General features: G+C 33.5%; 1 protein-coding gene and 1 long non-coding RNA gene across 2 annotated transcripts in view; one reads left to right on the top strand and one right to left on the bottom strand.

Moving 5' to 3' along the window:
- Nucleotides 1-5737, bottom strand: part of LOC101738278 (monocarboxylate transporter 7) — a 53305-nt gene extending 47568 nt beyond the window's left edge. Inside the window, exon 1 of the mRNA XM_062675253.1 lies at nt 5602-5737. The gene's annotated coding sequence lies outside the window, so the exon portion shown is untranslated. The remainder of the gene's footprint in view (nt 1-5601) is intronic.
- Nucleotides 5738-10064: 4327 nt separating this feature from the next.
- On the top strand, nt 10065-10505 carry LOC119630341 (uncharacterized). The gene is made up of 2 exons (XR_005246122.2): nt 10065-10206; nt 10291-10505. It is a non-coding gene; the product is annotated as an uncharacterized LOC119630341 (long non-coding RNA).
- The last annotated feature ends 5513 nt before the right edge of the window (nt 10506-16018 follow it).

Raw genomic sequence — 16018 nt, 5'->3', positions numbered from 1 at the left:
GTTATTACTGCAACTCTTTTCTTAGAAACCTAACGCAAAGCATAGATAGCCATGACTATGGTACTTAGGTAGAGCATAATGTGCCATTAACACCAGTATCGCAATTAATATTGGAATTTTAAACAAGAAGCCGACAGACTTATTTTTGATCTATGCAGAATTGAAACGATTCACATTTGTTAGAATGCATGGAAACAATTCAAAATGTTTATAGTCAACATTCGAATAAGTTATTTGTCTATTTGTAAAATTATTTTACTATCTGTTCTGAAAGAGATGAAGAGTAGAATTTAGTAAGTGAGAGCTATTTAAATTCAAAATAATGATAATACATAAATGTTTTGAAGGAGTTTTTTTTTCTTCCTATAAAGCAGTTTCCGGTGTTGCGTTACATATACTGACACGAATCACGATATGCACTATAATAACTGTCACAATTTAAATATGTACTGTATTTGAATGAAAAACATTTTTGATTTCAATTCCAATTGCTTTTCATTTAACGTATTTATTTCTAATTATCCTCGTAGTTGTTGAGAATATTGCTGCGTTAGGCCACACTATACGCGTAATTACCTACCGGCGGCCCAGCCGTATCTTGCGCAGATCGAAGGCTTAAAAAAAGGCACAGCCCGTCTTGTTTAAGGATTCTTGAAAGTATATTTATTTAATGCGAAACGAACTTGAGATGACATTACCCTAGATGGACCAACGAATTCAATGTGTTCAGTAAACACTTAACAACAGGCGGATCGTATGCGCGGCCTATACATCTAATACTGTAAATAAAATTTAAAATGATCCATATCACGCTGTTTGTAGAAAATCCATAAAATTGTCATGATCGAATTTTAAATGTTGATTTTATCCATCCCCTTAATTTTTTCCCTACATATTCGCTGGTAACATAAGAGGCTATTTCAGCTACATCTGGACGGGTAGGTGAGATCATGGGCTCAGCCCGAGAGAATTTGCTAACACTAGCCCTAGCAAGGGCAGTGCTTCGTAGAATCTACCAACGGATAGGAATCGCGACCCACTGAGAAGAACCGGCGAGAAATTCAGTGGGCATCCCCTTAATGTTCAACGCAAACATTTCAATGTCACGTAGATGAGGAAAAATAATTTAGCCAAATTTCAATTAAGGAAAATTCTTTTATAAATTGTACCTTAAATTGTATGCGGAAACACGAAACGTTTGACTTGAAAACAATGCCAAGGCAGTAGGTTAATTCATATTCTTGAAATTGCACAGTCTAGATGTTTCCTTACCACTAACCAATCTCAGAGCTGAATGTAAAAAACCCATCTTAACACAATAGTTAATCGTATTTATTTAAATTAAAAATATTAGTTTAAAAAAACTAACAAAATACGCTTTTATAGAAATACCAACTAAAAAATAAAAAATAAATTTTAATAAATTTGAATTAAAAATAGTGTAAGGAAAAATGATTTTGTTGTAAGCAAAGCGTGGAGTGCTTCTCAGGATATTATCAAAATAATCCTTCTACTCATATCTGTTCATAAAATATTTATAACTACTGATATCATGCACCCCACGCTTTTTTTACATACTAACATACATGCGTCTGAAGCTAATAAAAGCGTATTAAAAATAGTTATGTCCTTGACTGAACTTCCTTCAAAAATGATTCGAGATTGCTTCTTAGCAATCTTCTTCTTAAAGTCTTCTTTAAAAAGTAAAGTTAGTAACCTATGCGAAATTCTTCAAACAATTTTGCCTTATAACTACGGACTTTGCTCTTCAGCTCTACTCTTGTAGTAGCTAATGAGCGACGCTAGTCATTTACGATCACGTAGACTCATTTTTTGCTTATCAAAACTATGATACTAGTAAATCAATTCTCTCTTACATCTTATTTCTGCAAGGTAGATTACACAATGACCAGAAAAATTTGATACGTGAAAATATTACCGTAATAGTTAGAAAGTAGATAACTAATTTATTTGTGAAAGTACTTCTTTCATCATCAAGTGAATAGATACACGCAACATATGAGCATCAATTTGATTTTTCTTCGAAAATTGTAATAGTTTGAAATAGAAGTACCTAATAGTTTGAAGAAGAATATCTTTCGATAAAAGTTCAATATGACTACATAAAGGCAACTTTCGAATATATATATTTTTTATTGCTTAGATGCGTGGACGAGCACACAGCCCACCTGATGTTAAGTGGTTACTGAAGCCCATAGACATCTACAACGCAACTGCCGCCACCCACCTTGAGATAAGAGTTCTAAGGTCTCAGTATAGTTACAACGGCTGCCCCACCCATCAAACTGAAACGCATTACTGGTTCACGGCAGAAATAAGCAAGGTGGTGGTATCTACCCGAGCGGACTCACGGGAGGTCCTACCACCAGTAATTACGCAATTATAATTTTGCGGGTTTCATTTTTATTACACGATGATATTCCTTCACCGTGGAAGTCAATCGTAAGCATTTTGTTAAGTACGCATTTCATTAGAAAAATTGGTACCCGCCTACGGGATTCGAACACCGTTGAATCGCTAGATAGAAATGCACCAGACGTCTTATCCTTTAGGCCACGACGACTTCTTAACTAAGCAAACATTTTAACACGAAGAGTTAATTATGTAGGACTAATTTAGAATAATGAAATTGCTAATTTCTAATCAAATATACTGTAGTTTTGCAGCTGCCACAAATTCTTTTAAATTACAATTAAAATAAACCGCTCTAAATTTTAATGCAGCGTCATCCTAATCATCCTAATAAACTGTTCATTGTTATGTCTTGACAAATTCTTATTCTTTCAATTTTATTCGTAGACTCATAAATGACGTAACTCAGCAAGATAAAATCATCGTCTTAGAATTTTAGAATCATACTAATTTAACGCAGATTGTAATTGAAATATCTACATATAAAAATGAATTGCTGTTCGTTAGTCTCGCTAAAACTCGAGAACGGCCGAACCGATTTGGCTAATTTTGGTCTTGAATTATTTATGGAAGTCCAGAGAAGGTTTAAAAGGTATATAAATATGAAAATGCTCGGAATTAAATAAAAATAACAATTATGTTTTTCCTTTGATGAGTCTCCCGTCGGACCGATTTCTTTTGTTTGTTTTAAGTTTATTTTATACAAAAGTTTAGGTCTTTTATTTATCGATTGAGGTACTACAAAGTCTGCCGGGTCAGCTAGTAAATAAATAAAAACGACGACTAACCCGTTGTACTTGTATAGTTGTTGTAGCGGAAAATCAAATTCTTATTAAAAAAATAATAGACTCGCACGCTGAGTTTTTTTTATTTTTATTTTTTATTGCTTAGATGGGTGGACAAAGCTCACAGCCCACCTGGTGTTAAGTGGTTACTGGAGCCCATAGACATCTACGACGAAAATGCGCCACCCACCTTGAGATATAAGTTCTAAGGTCTCAAGTATAGCTAGTTGAGTTTGTTTCGATGGCCGTTTTCAGAACTTTGATTGTCTTTTTGGAAACGGTGGTAGAGTTACTTTGACGTTCATTAAGTGTATTACGTAATATTGAAGCTGAGACAAATGCATTTTTAATTTGATTGTGAATTTTAAACTGAAACTGAAATGAAAATATGTTAGATATGTATGAAAAAACAACAAGACCACCTTACCTCTACGCTTTTTGTTGATTGGGAATAAAAAATATTTTAATAAAAATTCAATAGAGCCCGAAACCGAATTAAATTTTTCTTTCAATTTATTTAGTAATTATTTGTGTAGACTACAAAAATTTTGTAACTGTACAAATAAAATAATCCTAAAACACTCTTTTTTTTTTAAATTATGTATTGTTTTCTATTGTTTTACCAAAAAAAACATTCGATCGTCACATATCGTTAAAAAAACTTAAGTGGTGTGTAGTAGTAAGAAAAAACGTTTTTACAACGATAAACATGTAAACGTAGCCAATTTCACTTAAGGAGAACAATCGTAAATAGTATAATATGATTATTATTAGGAGTGGAGTATAAGTTTGGAGTGGAATAAGACTAATATAAAATATTACTTCGCATTTTTTTTTTTTATTTTTTTTAATAATCAAGGTAGTGCACCAAAGCGCACGTAACTTCAAATTACAGCTAATCTCTCTATCTATAGCGGAACTTAACTCATTCATCACGTTGGTCTCGTGGTTATATTACTTATATTATTTTTCCGGTCACCGTCCTCGCCGAACCTGTCGCGTCGCTTGCAACGAAGGGTTCGACGAGTAAATTAACCCATAGACACAGCCCACTGAGTATCTCGCCGGATCTTCTCAGTTGGTCACGTTTCGGATCCGGTGGTAGATTCTGCGAAGCACTGCTCTTGCTAGGGCCAGTGTTAGCAACACTCCCAGCTTAAGCCCCGTGAGCTCACCTACTAGCTCGGTGAATCTAGAATAACCCCCCGAAGTTACTAAAATAGGTAGGGAAAAAAAGTGGTTATATGAGATGTAGGTTTGATTAGAGGTCGGAGTCACCATCTTTTGAAACTTTTGACATTTGCGATCGGCATGTATGTACTTGTCTTTCTGTACAGGGAAGAATCAAAGCCGTCGTCTAGGACCGCGGAAGAATCTATATTTGGTTTTTCGTTGTGCGCTTTACTAAAAGATTTTAACATAATTCAAAAATAATACATATATTTTTTGCATAGACGGATGAAATTACGGTCCGCCTCATATCTTAACCATTTATGGTTACCGAAGCTCATAATTATTACTACTTGAAATCCGCCACCGACCTGAAGTTATGAGCTCTAAGTCTCAATTGTATAGTACAACAGCTGATTTACAATAAACAAATATATGAAATCAATAATAATATCGAATAAAAAAAGCAGGTTTCGATTGCTCTTCAATTATTTTCAAAAGGGCGGGAAATCTCAACTTGATACATATATCTTTTGCATGATTGTAGCACATTATTATAACAGGTACCTATTACAGGAACACTAAGGGTTTTCTAAATCATTTCAATATCATTAAAACTAAACTCGTAGCTCGGTAAACTAAATAAAACTCGTAGGTTCATAATTTATTATCACATCAATAAGCTTAGAACAAGAAGCTTTTAATTAATCTGTTACACGAGAATATATATGGAAGTTTACAAAAAGTATTATATAAAATTCACAAAATCTATTTAAATTTTATAAGGTGGATCGACGACCCATTGAAAGCCGCGGGAGTCTGTCGGCTGAGAGAAAGAAAAATGAAAAAAAATGTACAAAACGTTGTGACGTTCGCAACGTATATAAAATACAATGAGCGCTACACGACTTCGTAATATTGTTTTGCTTTTAATTACGAAACTTCTGATGAAATTTTCACAGCTGCTTCAGATAACGAACGTATTTCGTGGCATAACATTGTTTTGTTATTATTTTATTCACATTTACTGCCAACATTAATTCATTGAATATTCTTCTTATTGTGACATTGGAATATTCTGTAAAAGCGTCAAACTTTTTCATTGGAAGTTTTTAATGTCATTTAATTTTTTTATTACAAAAGATAACTCTCGTGTTTTATTACTAATTTTAAAAAGCATTGTAAATCTTAAATGCGAAAAAAAGCTACTCACTTTTCTCTTCTTCAACCCCTGAGTATATATAGTTCTCTTCATATGCACTCCATTCTTTTCGGTCCCTTGCCTTTTGAATCCAGCTCCTACCAGCTCCTACCTACAAATGCAGTTCGAACTGCACCCGTAGCCGCAAACGTAGACAATCGTTCCAACTCCATACAAATTTGAGTTAACTTTTACGCTATCGAGAACGTTAAAAAACTCGCACTAAGCACACAGAGTGAATTTCATATGTATGTACAGTTTATTAGCGATTTTAAAATTCAAGGCACCAAAAGTTACGGGTAAAAATTACGGTACAGTAAAAAATTATGTCTCGGTCTCGGTGGCTCCAGGATTCAATATTAAGATTCAATATAAGAACGATCGAGAGACTCACTGACCATGAACTTTAAACAAACGATGTATGTATTGAAAATATGAAATATAAGATATCTTGAAAAGGTGAATGGCGGTCAAGTTTAATTCATTAGTTACTTAGTGTTTTTAAAATTCTGGCATTTAAAATACCGGAACCAGCTCGATAATTTTATTGTAATGCTTGCTAATTAGCCATCATAAATTTTCGACTTATTGTTTTACTGACTTGTAATTTGTATCTTACAGCGTAATATTCATTTATCTTTAAAGTGTAAATTACCTATTAATAACTAAATTAAACTAGCCTTAGAAGTGCCTTGACCGCATTACCTACTCTGTGGAAATCTTAATAATTAGATCACTGCAATCGATATAAAAATTGCATGTTTCGATCATTTATCAACAGCAATGGATTATAATTTTGCGTGCAGGAACGATCTTATTTTAAAACAAATGAAATAGATACGAAATGTTTAATCATTTACTTGTCTATTTTTTATGTAAATGTCAAATTCTAATATATAGGTATATTCAAAAGGATTTAAAGAAAAGTAAATTGTTGAGTGTTTTCGCAATTTTTTTTGGTGTATTAGTAAGAGGTATTACCTATTCATAAAACTTTGGTTTCAAAACAGCATACTCGAATAGTTTTCTTTAATATAGTCAATTATAATCATCGTAATATATCAAAGATCAAAGATACAACTGCGGCAGGATATGTCATGCGTTACATTTACTTGCTACAATTTACACTCAACCATTTCCTGTTCCGTCATAACTTGACTTATTTATCAACGCGATCACATAAAAACTTTTCCAGCGTCTTCTCAAGGCTTACGGTACTGATCGATAGCTGCTTTTTTAAAGTACATTACAAAACGATAAAATGTTTATTTTTACAGGAATTCGTCTAGCGCAAGTCTGCAGAATGTTACATCATTTTTCATGAGTCACGAGCTTGTACTACTTTTTTTTTTGGTTGTTGTTCCGTTGCCGCTAATCTAAACGTATGTTATATGCACATGGGACGAAACTCGTCAATGAAAGACGTGTCTTGTTGAAAATTTCGTTGTAAGCCATTCAGTGTTGTGACGGCAACATAGCGGGTTCGGCGTCATATAACGCGACTTTAAGCTATAATGTTTATAACTCTGGAATTCCTTCGACTAGTTATTTAATGTGTATTTCAGATCAATCGATTCTACGGGAAACCGGTTATAAACTTAAGAAATAAATCACTAAGACTTCGTTCTTTAAGGACGCTTGACAAATATTGTGTCACCTGAATTAAATGTAGTTGACAATCTCGTACTCAAACTCGGTTCTCTCTTTGTTTTACCGTATGTTCCATGTTGATAGTTCTCAGGAAGCGTTTGAAATGGTTCCCTCTCTAATCTGGTTTTACCATCGCAACGCCCCTAACCGGAACAAAATTCATCCATACTATCTAGGACCACAGCGTACATCCACAGTGCTTTTCCAGCGTTCTGTATTGGCATATACCATTCGGGTTTGGAGCCTTCTTGGTGTTTCCTGAGCGCTTTGATATGTTCTTCAACTGAGTTCTACGGAGAATTCTCAGCCGGAAGCATTGCTAATGTTCATGAGCCGCAATAGCCACTCGCTATCAGGTAGGTAGGTGAGACGTATGCTCGTCTGCCTACAAAAAGCTAGGAAGAAATGTGTTTTTTTTTTACTGAGAGTTAGTTTGTAAGAAGGTAAAACAAACTTTTATAGTTAAAAGATTTCAATTGATGAACATTGAAAATAGGGTATCCGTATATTTGTTTATTTAAAGTTTAAAAAAATGTAAGCTTGTTACCAAAGTGCCGTACCGCGGAACTGAAGGCCAAGTAATCAGTTCTATTAATCTTTTTTGTAATTCGTCGAAAAAACAGGGAAGCTGGTGTAACTTGGTCAGAATATTACGCGCAGTTTTAAAGTAAATCACAAAAAGTACGATCTGCGCCTTTAAAACAAATAATATTGACGATACTAAAACACACATAATTATTGTCATCACGATATCACACACACACCTGCAAACACATCTCTAAATTCGTTCTATTCTGCAGAAAAGCCTTCTAACGCAGTGACTTAAATGAAGTCTAATTTAGGTAATTAAACATCAGAAGATCGAATGAATATCTTTAATAACACCTGACAAGATTATTTGAATTATGAACCCCTCATTTTAGTCACATTTAGTTACACTATTAGTTCATTTATCGCTTATATCCATTTAGAAGCATTTTTTTGTATTCCACTACTTAAGACATTTTTGTGTCAGAATTTTAAGGAAGCAAATATTAATTAAATGTACGTCACGTTAGCGAAATATTACGACGTAGTTATGTTGTAGGAAAAACTGCTTAAATAAATATGCCTAGTATAAATTAAAAACTCCACTTTGTAAACGCAATTTAAAAATAAAAATTACGTAACGAAAAATGTGTATTCCAAATACAGTTTTCAAAAACTACGCGCTGTTCAATTGTTGATTTTGCAGTATTGCGTGGATTTGTTAGAATGAAAGTGCCTAAGTAGGGTATCCAAATTTTTTATAATCATTTAGATGTTTTTATATTGTGGGGTGAACAACTTCACTGCATTTACGTAAAACAAATCTACGTTTCATTTGTTTAAAAAGTAACTAGCATTATTAATATTCTACCGATATTAAGATTATGTAGGTTTTTACAACGTCTATTATGGACTTAATAAATTTATTATTCTTACATTTATTGATAAGAAGAAATTTTAGAAATTTTTAATGTTATTTAGTGACTGCTATCGAGTACGCGAGTGCCAGAAAACACTTTAAAAGTCATTTTACGTTACGTCCAACTGTCATTGTTCGGCCCCCTGATCACGTAAAAATTTGCGACAGCCACAATTTTGCAGATGTTGTGCAGACGCGTCGCGACCGATCGCAAAACGTCAAATTATTTCGTATCACGTACCGCGATTGTTCGCTTACCGCTTACTGCAGTTTTCTGTCATACAACTAGCGCCAGTCGCAATCGGGTAGCAATAATTGGCACTAAAAAGCCACATTACTTTTTTTTTTTTTGCTGAACAAACCGGCAAATGAATTTATAAAAGCGCGTTACATATAAACATTTTAAAATGTTTAAGTGGAATTCACGTTTGAAACGCCAAGTGAGAGCTGCTAATTCTGTTCTTTTCGATGAAGCGTTACTAAAAATAAGTGATCTAATAATAATTTTTGCTTTATTTTGAATAATAGCTACAAAAATGTAATTGTGTCATGTCAAACACTGATAACATTTTTTTTTGTAATCGTTTGATAATTTGTAATCAGATAGTTGTTTACGTTACGAACCTATTTTAAAAAAGAATGGATCAAAATTATAGCCTAATTTATTAATTTCATTATCAATTAAGTAAGTACATAAGCTCACAACCCATCTAGTGTTAAGTGGTATAGACTTCACAACGTGAATGCCACCCCCATTTTTAGAAACGAGGTCTGAGTTTCAACTGTATACCAAAACGGCTGCCCCATTCTTCAAATTGCAACGCATTACTGCTTCGCGGTAGAAATGGGCGGAATGGTGGTCTTGCGGGTTAATCAAACGCCCTACCACCAACGATTTCAGAATATTTGCTAATTTGATTTTAAATAAAAGATGAATGAATCCTTAATCATGGAAGTCTTCCATGTATACATGTCAAATATGTGTTTCATTGGATTTATTGATATCTGCCTGCGGGATTCTAGCACTGGTTCAGTAAGATTTCAAATTAAATAGTAAATTCTAGAATAAATGAGTTAGTTTTATGGTTTTATCAATAATAAAGTGTACAACAGATCCATCTTACGCCGACATGAGGCCGACAACGCTAGAACAACCAGTCGATGATATTCTAGGTGAGATGCTGCTATTCTTTATCAAGTAATAGATAGTGGATTTGTTTGACTTGGCAAGAGTAGGCTTTGATTTGAATACCAGAAATATAGTGCTGTCTTTCACAGCTTGAAGGGAAATAAAAGCTGTGCAGACTATTCATAATAATGTTCACCCAAGGTCATGGGCAATATGACGTGAATAGGAAACTGCATGTCAGACATTAACTTAATGTTCTATATTATTTTTAAACAAATGAATCTAATATTTTAAGACAATAAATAAATATTTATTTTTATAATTAGCCCAGTTTTTCGTCGACGAAGCCATCTTAAGAGAAGCTTCATTGCAAATATCAGGCCGATATTTAGTAAGTTATTTTTATTCATTAACCAGGTACTCTTTGCACTCACTCACTGCAGTAAGAATGTTAATCAATCATTATATTATCTAGACTATAGCGGACAACAAACAAGAGTGGACACATCGTGAGCTGTAGTTGTAGAAAGAGGAGAAAATGGAAACTAAGGCGAACCACTGGCTCATGCAGCTTTCATTTCAGCAGAGGCTGTTCGTACGCAGGCAGAGGCCGCGCATCTTTCAGCTGAGATATATAAAAAAATTCAAGGAATTGACCAATATCGGCAAAAACCTTGTTTAAAATAATAAGTTCAATTTTGTTTTAATTTTAGCTGAGTCCATAATAGTTTATATTACCATAAAAACGAAATAGCGCTTGTTACAATAGTCAAGCAAATCCAAATATATACGTTTTACTTTAGGCTGGTACTACAGTAAATTTTATGACACTAGTGAGTATATTTTACGCTAATAAAACTACTCTCAACTTAGCATTTCAAAATGACTATTTATTTTTTTATTGCTAAGATGGGTGGACGAGCTTACAGCCCACCTGGTGTTAAGTGGTTACTGGAGCCCATAGCCATCTACAACGTAAATGCGGCACCCACCTTGAGATATAAGTTCTAAGGTCTCAGTATAGTTATAACGGCTGCTCTACCCTTCAAAACGAAACGCATTAAAGCTTCACGGTAGAAATAGGCGGAGTGGTTGTACCTACTCGTGCGGACTCACAAGTGGTCCTACCACCAGTAGAATACCAGTATTTAGCTTCATTGTATATTTTGTACTCACAGTATTCGGCATGTTCTGCTTCTAGTCTATAGGGTTATAGAGCTATCACCTTGCTATCATTCTACTTACCTCGGCCCCAAGTTCAGTTATGTTTCTTTGAAGTTATCGGCAGTCGATATTATATTTCAATTGTGGCTTCAATTTCATGCGGCAAGAATTACAAACAAACTACGATTTCCTAATTTAAGAATTATTATTCAAATAAAACAAAATTACACAAAAAAAATTATTATCAAACTTATCTAACGACCGTCTGGTGTAGTGGTAAGTGACATGGTCGCTACACAAGGGGGTCGCGGGTTCGAATCCCGCCAAGGGAAGATATTTGTATGATAAATATAAATGTCTTTTCCAGGGTTTGGAATTCCAGGGGATGTATATTAAATATATGTATGTGTATAATAAAAATCCTACATTTATTTCCGTTATCTGGTATTTATATTTATATTATTATTATTATCACAATGAACAAAAATCAGTGGTGGTTGATCAACATTTTGTCTAAATTATGAATTATGTTTTTCATTTTGTAAGTAATATTCATGTAAGTATCCAACAAAATTTAGAAGAATTATGAATTACTAGTCGATTTGTTATTCATTCTATTCCATTATTCAAAACAGCAGTATATACAATAATATATATAACAACACAACATACAAACGGGGTTAACATAAAGATAAAATGATACAGAACAAATTGAGCACGACAGATTAAAACATTGTCTTAATAAAACAACCTCACAATTTTGCTTTCAAATAGTTATGAATCCATCCTTTATATAGTAAAGGTAAAAACACAAAAATGTTAAGGAAATATGTATATTTCCACTAAGCACAATTAAAAAATTATAGACACAAATAATTAGGCTATTCTTGCCCTCTCAGTTCACATAATTAAGAACAGCAGTTTTCAAAATATCTACATAAAATTACTAGAATACAGAGGTTGAGACTAAATTTAATGTCTGTTCTCCACAATCCAATTGAACCACCCTTGAATGTTGACATGGTGCTAAGTGCTGTGTTTCCTCTTCTCTCCCAAAAAATACAATGTTATGAGTTTGATAAGAAACATCAATTTCAGCATCTTCGTCAGAGAGTTGGGGCACTGGAAACCCATGTGTGTTTGCCATGTTATGCAATACAAGCTAACAATTATGGTCTTGGCCATCATAATATGATGATCATAATGCAGTACTCTATGTACCAACAAGCATCTCCAACTGGCTTTCAATACTCACAATGGTCAACTGTGTTCCTGGTATGACAATAAACATTACTATAGTACTATATATTAACTGCCTTCCCAGTTTTAAATATACTTTTAGATAGAGTATTATTTTGTAGTCAGGTTACTGAGACAGAGCTCATGATGTTTTACTTGCCTAAAAACCAAACTTTTTCACTATTATGGTGCAGGTCCTGCATAGGCATATTCAGTTGTGATAAGCCAGACAAATGTATCATGAAATGTTGCATTAATACTAAAAATGTTAAGATCACTATCACATATCTGAAAAATTTAATTCTTTAGATAAGTACTATCAAATGTTTGTTATTGTGAATGATAGGCTTCAGCAAAATACTTACTATTTGCACATTCTTGAAATGATAATGCTTGCGGTTCTAAAACCTTTCTTCATATACAGAAGATCTGATAAGTGCAAATGAGTGCCATCTATACACCCCGAAACCCCAGGAAAACCAAATTTATTGTAAAACCTATAATGAAAAGAAATTTATTTACTATTATATTATGTTTTCAATCACAAAATTATTATTGTTCAAATATCTATGCACTATAAAAATAAGACAAACTTTGAATTAAAAAAAAAAATGTAGTAAAGATTAATGGTGGCCTGAAGGCCTTTCCAGTTTCACCAGGACTTAACATTTCTCAGAACTCTGTTTAAAATATAGCTATATATAGCTAAATATAGCTATAGTTATAAAGCTTCAAGAATATAACTGATATATTATTATATGATTGACTCGTGGAAATTGTAAAATCAGTGGAACTCTTGTGCTCTATACTATAAGATTTTATAATAACTTGTGACCCATTGTACTGTTTGCAGAAACTTTAAATGTTTCAATAAAACTGGAAGATTGTTTAATGCCATAGCCACTTCCCTAATGGCATTGGATTTACTACAGTTTAACTCAAAATGCAAAAAGCTCATTCTCACAGGTTTCTGGTATGAAATTTTGTAATGCTGTTAACACCTGTATAAACAAGTTATTTAAAACATTTAGTTAAGAATAAATCTAAAATCAAAAAAACAATGCTACTTTTGAAGACAAGATTTTGTGAATCTTTTATTTTCTTCATTATTTACACATAATATATTATAATGTTTAATTGAATATATATAAGTACCTTGCATTTTACTTTCTATTCTTGTTCGTCTTGATGATCTAGGTTATTAACGGCTTTAATTCAGAGCACAATTGTAAATATTGATGTTTCGAAATTCTGTAATGTGTTCTGAACAAACTTTCCGATAGAATAAGGGGTCAGGCTTGATCACGAAGACAGCGTCGCAAACGCACTGATTCGTATGTATCCGACCTAATTTCCTTAGACTCCAAAGCCCCATTATTTGAGCTCTGTCCATACATACCTAATACCTAGAAGAAATATTAATTTGTAAAAAATAAACTTTATAACCTCAACATTATTAATGTACTTAAATTGCCCAGCGTGGTATTTAATGTTAATACTATGGAAAACACAAACACAAATAAAGATCTAAACCAATTACACTTACCTAAATCAAGTTAAAATAATTTAATTTCACAAATTTTACACTTGCAGATAGTTAGCAACAATTCAGCACCAGATACAAAAGGTGTCGCAAATTTGACAAACGAAATTGCTAAATATCTGCTGTTGTGTGGCAAACAAAAGCATCCGTAATACCGACTTTAGGCCAGTTGTTGTTAGTTGTATGGAAAAGAATGCACTAAAGTTTCACAAATCGCTCTGCAGAGGCAGCACTAGTCATGGTCCGCGATCTGCTTTTTTGTTGCAAGTCCGTAATACGAAATGGACAGTTGACAGCAATATTTGCACAATATTTGTCTTCTGCTAATTGTCTGCGAAATACGTGATACAGCTGCGGGTGATGTAATAAGTGCCGCTGTTGCACGAGAGATTCGGTCATCAACCTTGCGTGATCACTATCGACAAACCGTAATTAAAGTGCATAGATGAGTGAAGAGTATCATGTAACACCTAATTATATTCAAGTTCAACACAAACGTCAATCATTTACTAAATTTTTATTAAAATATAGTTTCCATATTTTATTAATAAAAATATGGTCACTCTATCCTATAGAGTTTATTTTTTCACAATATTATCGTCAACTTATCTTTTTTGTATACGGGTTTTTTGATATGCTTCATAACTCAATCAAAAAGTTAAATAATGTCGGAAATTCCAAAATACAATGATACAAAAACACAAAGCGTAGTATAAGCACGTGAATTACAAAGTTTGCTTTTATAAAATTGTTTCTATGTAGAATACCCCAACATTTAAGTTGTGTACAATTTACATTTATTTTTATTATAAACATAGATTGATTATATAAGTTATGAAAATGAAACGAATTCACATATTTGATTTGCGTTAACGTGCGTATTTCTAGAAGTGATTTTCCCCATAGACACAGCTCACTGAGTTTCTCGCCGGATCCTCTCAGTGGGTCGCGTTTCCGATCCGGTGGTAGATTCTGCGAAGCACTGCTCTTGCTAGGGCCAGTGTTAGCAACACTCCGGTTTGAGCCCCGTGAGCCCACTTACTCGTCAAGGAGAAGCTGAAATAGCCAATAAGTTGTGCAATAAAGCTATCAGCATAGGTAGAAAAAAAAATAAGTGATTTCCTTTTTTTTGTTTGAGTATCTACTGCCCGCTGGTGTTTTCTACAAATATGAACATAAATGGCATATCTCACCTTGACTTAGGGCAGCGAAATCTCGCATTAGACATTACCTTCTAGGGAAACTTCTAATACGGACGAACCCTTAGAAGTAAGTCTGAAAACCTAATGATGTTAACCAGAAAAGCCATTCATATTATTTTCTTCGGTTTTCTTGAGTTGAGATATAAAACTACTTCTGCGGTTATTAATCTCATGTTAATTATTTATGTTATTGCCATTATAGGCAGACAATCATACTCCCCACCTGATGGTAAGTGGTTACCGTCGCTCATACACGTCAGCAATGCCAGGGGCAGAGCTAAGCCGCTGCCTACCAATTTCTATTACATTATTTCAAATACTTTCCAATGTTATAGCCATGGTCAATTCCGTTGCATTAGATTAGAATATAAATTAGTTCCTGTTCCTGAGTTTTACACTCAAACGGATCTAATCTGTATTATCTATATTATTTTGAAAATAGTCCTTACTATTTTGTTTATTTCGAGGCAAAATAGATAGATTGTCAGCATTGCGTTTTGTGGTTTTTACGCAATAGATTCGGAACTGATTTAATACAGCCGGGGAAATTCACTATTAAAATATATCTATAATATATCTATCTATCTATATATATATAAATTAATTGCTGTTAGTTAGTCTCGCTAAAACTCGAGAACGGTTGGACCGATTTCAATAATTTTGATCTTGAATTATTTGTGGAAGTCCAGAGAAGGTTTAAAAGGTAGATAAATATGAAAACGCTCGGAAATAAATAGAAATAACAATTTTGTTTTCCCTTTGATGCGTCCCCCGTCGGACGGATTCCTATTGTTTGTTTTAAGTTCATTTTATACAAAAGTTTAGTTCTTTTATTTATCGATTGAGGCACTACGAAGTCTGCCGGGTCAGCTAGTTTGTTAATATATTTGTTTCAGATTCGAATAGTTTTCAGTTGGTAAATACCAGTCGGTTTAACAAGGTCTTTAGATGCGTAGGTCGAGGTCAACAATTGAAAGTATTAGACTACTGATGTAATAAATTGACCCTAAACTATCGTAGACGTATCTTTCAATTGATTTGGGTCAATTAATATA

The sequence above is a fragment of the Bombyx mori genome, chromosome 23 (assembly GCF_030269925.1).
Source record: "Bombyx mori chromosome 23, ASM3026992v2".
NCBI classification, from domain to species: Eukaryota; Metazoa; Arthropoda; class Insecta; order Lepidoptera; family Bombycidae; genus Bombyx; species Bombyx mori.
This window is presented reverse-complemented; position numbering and strand designations above follow the sequence as displayed.